The following is a 12,402-nucleotide window of genomic DNA, read 5'->3' on the forward strand; positions in this document are numbered from 1 at the left end:
GCTAGATAAGTGAATTAATACAGACTAAGGGAAAAAAATAAGAACACAATTGTTAGCCTCTCCTAACAAAAGTTGTTAACATGTTTGAGCCCTTAACAAATCAAATGCTGAATGTTTTGACTATGAGCTAAAGTGTTTTGTCCCCAAATTGCATTTAAAAGTCATTATTCGAGTCTAGCTAGCGTCGTCATTTTCTGTCGACCGCACAGTGAATGCTGGCAGGGGAGAGAGAGCAGGCTTCACACCAAAATCTGCCTTGGAAATACTGTTATACCATCGACCAGATCACACCTCGGCTGATGTGTGTAGCGCAGCAGGCAGCGGGATTTGGAAGCACACACTGCGGTTAGTGTCGAGGAGCATTAAGTTTAAATATAGCTACATACCAAATGAAAACAATGGTTTTGTGAAAGTCAATAAGTACTAGTTTAGCTGTCCGCAGAGCAACTATGAATAAAGAAACATGAAATCTGCTTGTCCAGTGTATTGATTTGTTCGCCACTGCATTGTGTAAATTAGGCCCACGTCATAATGTGCTTTTCCTAGAGCAAGATACTAAACATCACTGAAGGCAAAGTTCTTTTTTTTTAAGATACTTAAATACTGGGATACATACAAACATGAAAAAGTCTTCAAATATTTTTTTTGTCATATCAGTGACCTCGGTAATACAATACATTTTATTACAATATTATAACAATGCTGTTCCCCATGCAAAAACCCTGACAAAAGGTTAAGCAATTACAGTAATCTGAACGTAATATAATAACACCACTGTCCTGTCCATCAGGGAAATCCATCTAGGATACATAAAATTGGCTATATCAAGAGAATAAGCAAGATATTTTGGTTTTCATATCCAGAGCTCACAGTTAGGTCATCACTGGTATATACAGAATGGAGATCAGACCAAAATCCACCGGTGAAAATTTCCTTAAAATCTGTGCTTGGATTTTTTTTTGCATGCTGTAATAAAATCCCCCAATTCCCTTTTCATCCCCAGTAAAGAGGCAACCTATAAATAACAGGCATTAAAAGAGGCCGAGTGGCACGAATGGAAGGGAGGCACTTTAAGCCTTTGTGCTATACACTCGGCACCGAGCCGCTGAAAGACAATGGAGTGTCAGAGGCCTGCGGTGGCCGTGCTCCCTTTGCTCTTTGGTTAGGTGGGCTTTTCAGTCATGCACAGCGCCTGGGACCCCATCCCCCCTTCCTGTCACCACCGCATTTCAATGTAAATGGGCCGAATGAATGGCTGCAGCTGCCCCTTCAAAAGGAGAGCAGTGCTAAAGGAGCCAGGGATTGAGAGTCAGCCAGGCCATGCTCGCCTTCTCCAAAATGCCCCAAACCCCCACGTCTCATCAGGAAAAAAAGCCAAATCAACAGGAAATTCTGCTTTACATTCTGTGTAATTATAAACCATGATGAAAAGATAGGTCTGTGCTTTTACTTTGGTAGGGAACTAAATTTTTACAAAACCAGTGCCACGATACACAGTGCGTAGTCATACACAGCTGAAAAAGCCTATATACGACTATAACCTGTAGCCAGTATGTTTGTAAAGTAGCCATGGGTTTGACAAACTCATTACAGCAATTAAACTATAATTATTATAGTGTTGGTGAGTTCTGCAGAATTTTGTAAACACCATGCCATGGCCGAAAAAAAAAAATGTTTAGAAGTAAAAGAAAGGCCTTTCTCAGAGAGTCTGGCCTACACTGCAGTGTGCGAGAGAAAGAGAGGGAAAGAGAGAGAGGACATGGCTGAAGCCACCTGTTCCTCTGCTGTAAAAACACACAATCCCTCTGTAACATCTCTCTCTCTCTCCCTCTCTCTCTCTGTTATCAGCTCGCTTCAAACACCCAGTGAGCCACACATGGATAATACATCACTCCTCGCTCAGCACATCCAATCATAACAACTGCTGTCTCCAATCCTCCCTCCTCCTGCCTACTCACTTCAGCCCACACAAGTGAAGCTGCAGTCTCTGGCTGGGGCACGCGCACATGCGCACATGCGCACACACACACACACACACACACACACACACACAGGTAATATTCGTAGGACAAATGGAAATCTAAAATACAAGGGTACCAAAATAATTTGCCAACCATCACGAAATCTATTTTTTATATAGATAAATAGTTTTAAAAAAATTACACACACATTTATTTATTTGTGTCTATACATACATACATATACACACACACATATATATATATATATATATATGTGTATATATACATAAAAAAAGCACATGTACACACACGCACACATATGTAGTTATGAACACATACAGTGTTCTTGTGTGTTCCAGTCCTCTGACTACACATTTCTGAGGCACAGTGTGATTCATTTCTAAAGGGCTCACTGCAAAAGATGAAAAGAGACACTGGGTGAAAGCATCTCAAGCAAAAAACACTGCGGCAAACGCAGAGCAGAGGAGAAAAGAGAAGAGAGGAGTATCTCTTTCTGATGCATAAGATTCAGTGAGAGAGCTCAACGGCACTGCAGTGGAAGCACAACCTGGGCTGGAGAGATCAACATCTCCCTGGAAAACCCTTCAAATGTCCAAATAAAGTATAAATCACCACTGCGGTATCGGTGGTACAAGTGAAAGACAGTCATTCAGCCTAGGCCGGGTTTACACTTGCTTTCACACATATCCTGTGTGCATTCGGCACATTGATTTTGCGCATCTGAAAAAAATGATGCTGTGTGTATGCATGATGCAATAACGACATAAATGTGACATCCGCTACAGACTGAACAGACTATAGAGCTGTATCTCAAATCACATACTCGGGTAGGATTCTAGAGACTTGAGTATCAACACTAGCACATTTTTTGTTACGGTCTCCCAGATCGTCTGGATTAGGAAACACTTTTCTAAGGTCACAGTTCATGACAAATCAGGAAGGCAGCACAAAGAGAAACTAACAGAGCTCAACTGTGTGTTTCACATGTTTTGGCTCGGCTCCATCTAAATATTGTTCTTAATCCTCCGGATGTACATAAAGTAAACAGCATGTGAAGCATCAAATACAACCCCAGCCTTCTGTGTGTGTGTGTGTGTGTGTGTGTGTGTGTGTTGGTTGCCAGGGAAGGAGGGGAACATTTCAAAGGGGGCTTAAATGGCATTTGGCTTCCAAGGAGGGGCCTATAAACCATTTAGACAGTAAGAGAGAAGCGAAACACAGGCAAGAATGTTCCTGTTCACTGATGCACCAAACACATAGCGCTGAGGAAAGAGGATGGAGAGAGGAAACCAACACACAATGACCAATACAAGAGACACACTGCTCTGAATTCAGCATGAAAAGGGAATAGAGCAGACATGCAGCTGACACACACACACACACACACTGTTGTCTATAATCATTCTAAATAAACAATTTCACACATGAGCAGGAACAGTCCATATTTACAAATGTTAAAAAAAAAAAAAAAATCAATAGTGAGATTATTATCACCCTTATTTTACATTTAGGCCCTTCCTCCCAAAGCTTGAGGACAGCTTGAAGTGATGTGGATGATCACACAGTTCAACTCCGAACCTAAAGACTGTAGCCTTCTAGCTCGTCCCGAGTTAGTGTTAGGGCAACAAAAATTGTTAAGAGCAAACCGCTGGTTCAGGAGTGTTCTGACACTAGTAGACGTTGGTGTGCTGCACGAATGCTTTTTACACACAAGCAATTCCCTCCACAACTTTCATCTTTTACAGAAATCATAGGACTTCTGGCTAAATGAGTGGTTTGCAAGCTAGCTTGTAATGGATGTCACTGTTAGAAGACGGATTGTTATTGGATCTCTCGCCAGCCATGCTACCAGTGTAACCGTGGCAACCAGCAGTGAACTAGCGACCAGTGTAAAGAGAGTTGACCAACATGAGGTTGAAAATCTCTTGGCTGATCAACCACATTTGGGCTACAATTTAAAAAAAAAAAAAAAAAAAAACCACACAATGCAAATTTCATGCTGACAGAGCCGTTCCTCAAAACTGAAAGTATAAGCACTTGGGGATTTGAGGGACTTTTGTCCAATGACTAAATTTTTTGTAGTTGTTTTGTCTGAGAATAACATGTAACACAGTACTACAGTCTATTCAAAAGAAAGAACCCTAGAAAACTAGAAAACAGGCCTGAATGGGGCAAACTTTATCTCTGGAGTAGCAACTGTCTAGAAATGTTGCCTGTGTAGTCATCCACTTCCCGGAATGGAAAACTACATTAACAAAATGTCTCTCTCTCTCTCTCTCTCACACACACACACACACACACACACACACACACACACACACACACACACACACCAGTTTCCCCACAGCCAAATCAGACACCCAAGTTTCCACAGTTCTAGCTGCAGGCATCAGTTTGGGAGTTATTTTACATGCAGAGTAAGGGCAAAATCAATTATAAGCTGCAAACCTAAAACCTAAAGCTGTAAACATGCCTCTTCTGCGGTGCACGTCTACTGACAGAGCCGGTCGCTTCTCAATTTTGTTTCTAAGTCACAGTTAAACCACAAGCACTAAAACTACTTAGTAGTTAAATTCACAATTTTGCCCATCTTGCCCACAAAAAAATAAACAACTCAGCAAAACAGGCTGTCTATAGATATGACATAAACAAAGTCAAGTTTCCATGATGGAAGCCTGTAACTGTTACAGAATTTAACCCTCCCATCTTACAAGTCAAGAATTTTAGGCAGAACTATGTCCAAAACCTTAAATCAAACCAGGTGCTTATACACATTTCTTGCTGATTTAGAAAAATGAAAACATTGAACATTTCACAAACTCTCAAAGCCTTTATGGTTCTGTAACTGTTTTTAAAGTGAAGCCAGAGGATTGTTCCCATATTGTGCAAAGACGACCACCTCAAAATGTTTCCAAAAAACCCCATGGCTCCCTTCCAGTGCAGAAACTGAAATCCTCTCTCACCTCCCACAGCAATGCTCAGTTAGGATATCTCGTTTTGTTGGGGGTGCCGAGGTTTGATTTATACATGACGCAGCTTCTGACAGAAGCCGATAAAACGTGCGACTAATGTTAGCTTCACATCATCAGTAAGCAGTGAGAAGGGAAAAACCTCAGACGTTTATCCAGCCGTGAATCACAGGCTTCCAAGGATGATGTGCAGATTATTTTTCTTTGGAATCAGTCCAAGGATTCTGGCAGAATAAACATTTCAACTTAATTAGAGAACCAGATGTCACCTATTAAAATGTGCTACGCTAGTGAAACCGTTCTCTGTTTCATTTAATATCGTTTTCGGTAAAAACATCTATCTGTGTTATCTAGTCTGTCGCAAGCTATTTACAGTTTGCAGGAAAGTTTTTGAGAGGAAAACTGTGGAACTGGCTTGTATTTCCCCCCCAGAGGCTTCTCCCTGAATATTAGCAGCCTAATCATGTGAATTATTATGCTGCTTATTAGGCGTGTGCCAAATTCCAGTTTCACTATTTCCATCGCTAGTCCTTAAAACAGAAACAGAGCTGCTGAAGATATTATTGTTCTTAAACAAACAAACAAACAAAAACCCTACAAAATGCATTTAAACAACTCTATTTACAAAAATGATACAATAGATACAATGAAACGTGTTACGGAACAGTAAGTTTTCACTCTCTGTCAGATGTGACAAAATCGTGGGAAAGCACTTGATGGCTTAACTAGTTCAAATGTTACGCAATTTCTACAGAGCACATGAGTCAGACACTTAAAAAAAAAAGTAAAATAAAAAAATACACACACACAAGCCTTCACTGCCAGGCAAAAAATAAAAAATTAAAAAATGTTCACATTCCAAATTATTATTCGACAGAGACGTACATTCACTTAAAGGTATGTTTCAGTATTAAATGTTCATGATTATTTCCTATCACAATGTATTTCAAATAAGTGACCATATTTTTTGTATGAATTCTCTCTGAAGAGGATCTTAACTATAAATGAACTGCAGCACCGACTCATTTCACCAAATACGCATCACCGGACAAGCAGAACTTCATAAACATTTTGTATTCTGTTATGACTGCTACTAAGCTATAGCAAGTTTTCTCGGTTCTCACATTCAAAAGGCATTATTTAATAAAAGTGAAGCAACAGTGAGGTAAAGTCATCGTTACGAGAAACTCCAGTCTTCAGTAACAGCTCCTGACCTCCCAACCTAGACCAGGACTCCATTTCCTGTCTCTGCTTCACACCGTGGAACCAGACAACAAGACTAGCTCCATCTTGAACGTGGCACACGTGAGGGACTGAGGAACAGACACTTAAGAAACAACTGTCACAACACACACCAAGACAATACACAACTCAACTTCCCTTTAAACTAATAATCAGCTTAGATCTGAAGAACAGGAAGCTCCATCTGCAAATAAGAATAGTGATAATCAGTGAAATTATTGATCCTAAAGTCAGACTGCAGCCGGGAACCCTACTCCAAATCATAGAACATAAACAGGATCGCGATTTAAAATGTATACGTAGAAACGGACGAGAGGGAAACAGATGGTGAACGATTAGAGAGGCGAAGTTTACAAAGATTTTCGCCTATCTGATTTATATGCTTTTACATGTATGCTAAATGTAATCCAATCCAAAGTTATGCGCATGCGAGGAGAGAGGTTTAGCGCCAGCGTTACCATAACAACAAGAATCGCTTGAGTTCCATCGGCGCTTTCGGCTTGTAATCACGTTGCTTGAGTTTTAAATTTCCGTCACAATAAAACCTCATCCAGGTGTGACTATTAACCAGACAGCGAAAAGAAGAGTTTGTGAGCACGGTCAATGGTTTGTATTTGTACCACAATCTGGACTGACGAGGTTGTTGAAAATAACATGAAATCCACACCAGCAGAGTAACCACCAGCATAACGCCTTTACTGGTGTTCTAGTGTAACCAACATCATAAGCCACTGTTTGGGAATAACCAAACAAGAAATAAAGGGTTTTATTACATTTTTTTTGGCACAAGGAGAGCATCATGAGCCAAATGCACATGTACAGATCCCTGAGAGAGACCTACTATACTTCTATTTAACATATTACTAAAACAATTACCCACCAAATGTCATTCAGATCACTCTTAATCAGTTTACTCTAGTCCGATTAAGGTGTAAACATGAATGTTTTAATTCTGATTAAGCTAGGTCTGATTATTAAAAGATTATTATGCTGCACGTAAGTGTACATAGGTACTGCTGATCTTCAGAATACTCTAACTTTTGTAAAGTATTAACAACCAAATTTCATTCAGGTCACTCTTAATCGGTTTACTCTATTCCAATGCAAGTGTAAACATGAAGGTTTTAATCCTGATTATTTACAGATTGTTATGCTTTATGTAAGTGTACATAGGTACTGCTGATGTTCAGAATGCTCTAACGTTTCTAAAATATTAACAACCAAATTTCATTCAGGTCACTCTTAATCGGTTTACTCCATTCTGATGAAGGTGTACACATGAATGTTTTAATCCTGATTATTTACAGATTGTTATGCTGCATGTAAGTGTCCGTAGGTACTGCTGACGTACAGAATGTGCTTGAATATGTGCTGGGAATTACAGCAGGTATCTTCTCTGCAGTGCAGTGTACATTTCATTTCACTGCACCAAGTGAACAGTGTTACCATCCTCCATCCTGCTCCCCGTCACTGAGGGAAATTACTAAACCAGCACAGAACTAATGAACCTCGTGAATTAAAGCATGAAGACTGGACTGCCTCGGGCCATCATCTTATACAGCAAGCCCACTTGTGAGCTCCTTCACCAGGACTTGTGAAACGCAATAAATCTGCATTCAACAGCTGAGAAATGAGAACTCTTTACATTCACATTTCACACAGCATAATGTGGGAAACCTTCATTAAACAACAACAACTCAAAATCCATGCAGCTCTGCTTGGCTCCAAAATGAGCCAGTCTTCTGAGGATCTAAAATAATCCAACACCAAGATCTCTGATGATGTAAAAAGGTTTATTTTTAGAGAAATAACTGAGTTTACCAGCATACAGGATACATTGTGAATCTGTACAAATAGAAAGATTAATCACAAGAACAGAATCTCTGTTTTTAAACAATAACAGATCCCAAATACAGTCTACATATCCAATATTTCTACCCCATATTCAGTGTATGAGCTCAAAAGTGATATTTCCCTGCATTATTATTATTTTTTGTGTTTGTCCTGCTCTCTAAAACACACACTCATCTCTGAGCACCATCAGCTAGCCGAGCTAATACAACAACAACGCAACACAACGCGACTAAACACGGTTTATTCAGTTTACACTGTGCCCCATTTTCCCAGCCCTTACTCCATAGCTATAGCACAGCTACTTTCACACACAAACACTACATACATAGTGTTTATATATAGTGTTTTGTTTATATATGAAACAAAACAAACCAAAAAGACAGAAAAAGGTTCGCTTGCTTATGAAACTGCACTGAAAACAAACTCGTAGCTCACATTAGCACCTCTGCTAACGTGTCTCTGTCCGTAACTTTAGCATTTAGCAAAGTGGTAAAATGCAGCTAGCGCTACAGCAGAAAAGGAAATTCACAAACAAGGATGTGCACTGAGTAGAAAAACAGCTTTACTTCTTACCTTCGTCCAAGATGTGAGCTACATCTACACAATTATACTTGATATTTCCCTCCCGACGCTTGATTTTCCCATTTGAGGCCTTCCCAATCAGCGGGCTAGAGTTCGACGGTATCCGACAAAGGCGACACACATCTCAGTCCCGGGCTCGCGAAAAGCCGCGGTGCACGCGCACACACACACTCACACACACACACAGAGAGCGCGCGAGCGCCCGTTAAAGATAAGCTAAAGTTAATTCCTCGCTTTCGATCCCACGAAAATGTTTCTCCAACTGGCTCCAGCAGGCGACTGAGAAGAAAAATCATGAAATCTCCATGATTTTGTACAAGCGAACTGCTTATTACAGTAACCGCGTAAAGATTTTAAGGCTTGTTTTGGAGATTTAGGGCAAATAATATCCGCTTCGAATCAAAATAATCCCCCCTTAACGTCCGTCTTCTTCGCGAAACCGTTTCAAGCGGCCTTTGACTCGCACTGCTGACGAGGAGAGGACGCAACCAGTTGAAACATGACCTGCGATAGGCTGCTGAAGATGGGCGGTCACTGTGTGCGCCACTCAGGACGTGGGCCGTGTCCCAAAATGGCTTCCCATTAAATATAAAGTGCACTAAGAAGGACGTAGTAACCAACATTTCAAACCCTATATAGCTTGGCTTTATAGGAAGCAGGAAGCTACTGGAGATTCTGGCCGTGCACGCGCGCCATTACGGCTCATACGTGCAAAACATGAACTGAACTCAGTGGAATTAGTTGAGCCATAATGGCAAGGAGAGCACCATTTAAACATGTTGGGGAATTATAAGCAATTAATGATTTTATTAGAAATTATTAGAAATTATAGAAATGACAGACCAGCAGCTGCAATAATTTATGATGCAATTTGAAAGCATTTAGATTTTAATTTTGTTCAGTTCAATATTTATTTATTTGTTTGTTTGTTTGTTTACTTATTTATTTATTTAAGCATAACAGCGGTATCATATTATTATCACTTTAATTGATCCGTGTCATTGACTCGGCTTTTACTGAAATAAATGCTCATAAGCCATTCTTGTGTTAATAAGAGGAAAAGTGGGATGACTGTTGAAGACTATTGCTCCATCTATATGTTTAGGCTATTCATTGTTTTCTATGAATTTTAACACAAACTGGTCATAGTCACAATTTTAACCCTTTCAGGCACAATGTCCACACTTCCTGAGAGTCAACTGAAGGAAGTTTTTAGGAAACTATAAGATATAAATCACCTCTAAAGAGGGCACAGTGGCTTAGTGGTTAGCACTATTACCTGCCACCTCCAGGGCTGAGGGTTCAAATCCCCCCTCTGCCTTTTCTGTGTGTGAAGTTTGCATGTCCTTCCTGTGCTTCAGGGGTTTCCTCTGGTTACACTGGTTTCCTCCCCCAGTCTAAAGGCATGCACTGTAGGCTGACTAGCATTTCCAAATTGTCTGCAGTGTGTGTGATTGTGCCCTGTGATGGGTTGGCACCTTGTACGTGATGTCCCCTGGGATAGGCTCCAGGCTCCACCGTGACCCTGTGTAGGATATAGGATAATGGATGGATGGAAATCACCTCCAAATTATATGAGACTATTACTGTAATTTAACATAGCTTTTACAATAGCATTAACATTATCCTGATTTCCATTGCCCTCTATATATCTCTCTGGTATAGCTTTATATCCCAAATTAAGTAAAAAAAATCCTTAAGAAAGCTTTTTTTTTTTTTTACACCTCTGACATTGGCTACATCATGCAACAGTCCTAAACGGATCATGTGTATTAATTTCAGGTCTAATGTTTAATCCTTTCATGTTATTCCTACAAAATCTAAAGTACTAATTTGTGCATGAAAGGGTTAAACATCTTGGTTACACACATCAGCAAGCAGACAAATGCATTCACAAAAACTTATGCGTCCTTATTAAACTACCTCATTGTCTCTCGTGTTATTCATTGCTGCTGTAATGGCGCCATCTGCTGTACAGAGCAGGAAGTGCAGCCTAAACCTGAAGAACTGCACCAAGCAGGTGCAAGTCTATAGAGAGATGCAGCTTTTCCCTGATGAATTTGTCTCTGAATATCACAGGTGATATAAATGCAACTATAAATGTACTGATGAAGACAGGACGCAACCAGAATCATGACCTGTGATTACTGCTGTATATGTGAGATCATCCTAACAAGTGGAAATTTGCAGTTTAAAAGAGTGTCAGTTGAAAGTGGTATTGTTTAATATATTAATAGCAAAGTGGCGCCATCTGCTGAACAGGATGCAGGAAGTGCAACTGGAGCAATGAGCAACACACTGGAGCCACAACCAAGGAATTCTTTATGGATTTGCAGTTTTTGTCTTTGACGGTTTTATTCTGTGGTAAATCACACACTGTACAGCAGACGGTAAAGGCTTTGAATGCTCATTTTGCAATAACGTAATGATTTACCTGCCTTAGGTAACAATGTCCACAGACTAAAGGTCACCACTTACCCCTGCTGTGTAGTGTGCAACACAGATGAGACTGTAGGAGTGTGCTGATTTCAAAATATTTAATAAACAGGTATCGGTGGTGTTTCTTGTATAGAGTTTGGTTTTTAGTTATTTAAGAAGTATTTTCTTTCATTAATGCATCTTCAAGGAGGAGTCCCTTGAGTACTAGTTGTTAGACCACAGTGCTCTCACTGCTGTGGCCTGGGTTCGATTCCTGCCCAGGGAACCAACTGTAGCCACTCGGGTTGCATGCAAAAGTATGCTCTCATTACCGGTCCCAAGCCCAGATAAAACTGAGGAGGGTTGTGTCAGGAAGGGCATCCGGTGTAAAAACTGTGCCAAATCAAGTACATGGACCAATGATCCACAGTGGTGACCCCTAACGGGAGCAGCCAAAAGAGGAACAACGACAACAATGCATCTTCAGGGAAGGCACAGTGGCTTAGTGGTTATCACTGTTGCCATACACCTCCAGTGTTTGGGTTTGAACTCCACCTCCAACCTTGTTTGCATGTACTCCCCATGCTTCAAGGGTTTCCTCCAGGTACTCTGGTTTCCTCCCCCATTAACATTAACATTTATGGCATTTGGCAGACGCCCTTATCCAGAGTGACTTACAAAAGAGCTTTGAAGTCTCTATCGATAAAGACATTCTGATACTGGCTCGCTAGGTCACAAACTAGGAATACCATCAGTCCAAAACTCTGTTGAGGAGGTAATAGACAAGCACTCAGACAATACATTTTTTTAAAGTGCTAATTTAAGTACTTTAGGAAGAGGTAAGTCTTTAGACCTTGTTTGAAGACTGCCAGTGACTCAGCTGTTCAGACATCTAGCGGAAGTTCATTCCACCACCTTGGTGCCAGAACAGAGAAGAGTCTCAGCAGTCGAGCAGTGCTAGAGGATCGGAGGGAGCGTGGTGCCGTGCGGGATGTGCTTTGAGATAAGTGGGTGCTGGTCCGGTTTTGGCTTTGTAGGCAAGCATCAGTGTTTTAAATCAGTCCAGAGACATGCGCTGTAGGTTGATTGCCATTTCCAAATTGTCTGTAGTGTGTGAGTGTGTGTCCGATTGTGCCCTGCAATGGGTTGGTACCACGTCCAGGGTGTCCCCTGCCTTGTGCCCCGAGTCCCCTGGGATAGACTCCAGGCTCCACCGTGATCTGTGTAGGATATGGGGTACAGAAAATGGATGCAGGGATGGATGGATAATGCATCTTCAGTAAGCGCTCAGGGTGATGGATTTCATGGAACACTGTGTGTGAGGTGGGAACACACCCTTTAGGACCATCACATGC

The 12,402-nt window shown here is 40.9% G+C and overlaps 1 protein-coding gene and 1 long non-coding RNA gene across 2 annotated transcripts in view; both read right to left on the bottom strand.

The window, feature by feature from the left end:
• The window catches only part of LOC128317459 (uncharacterized), a 111,951-nt gene extending 103,325 nt beyond the window's left edge, over positions 1 to 8,626 (bottom strand). Inside the window, exon 1 of the long non-coding RNA XR_008300978.1 lies at positions 4,300 to 8,626. This is a non-coding gene — a long non-coding RNA (uncharacterized LOC128317459). The remainder of the gene's footprint in view (positions 1 to 4,299) is intronic.
• The window catches only part of ankrd11 (ankyrin repeat domain 11), a 112,086-nt gene extending 103,325 nt beyond the window's left edge, over positions 1 to 8,761 (bottom strand). The window contains exon 1 of the mRNA XM_026946723.3: positions 8,621 to 8,761. The gene's annotated coding sequence lies outside the window, so the exon portion shown is untranslated. The remainder of the gene's footprint in view (positions 1 to 8,620) is intronic.
• Positions 8,762 to 12,402: the final 3,641 nt, after the last annotated feature.

This window comes from Pangasianodon hypophthalmus, chromosome 25 (genome assembly GCF_027358585.1).
Source record: "Pangasianodon hypophthalmus isolate fPanHyp1 chromosome 25, fPanHyp1.pri, whole genome shotgun sequence".
Classification (NCBI taxonomy): domain Eukaryota; kingdom Metazoa; phylum Chordata; class Actinopteri; order Siluriformes; family Pangasiidae; genus Pangasianodon; species Pangasianodon hypophthalmus.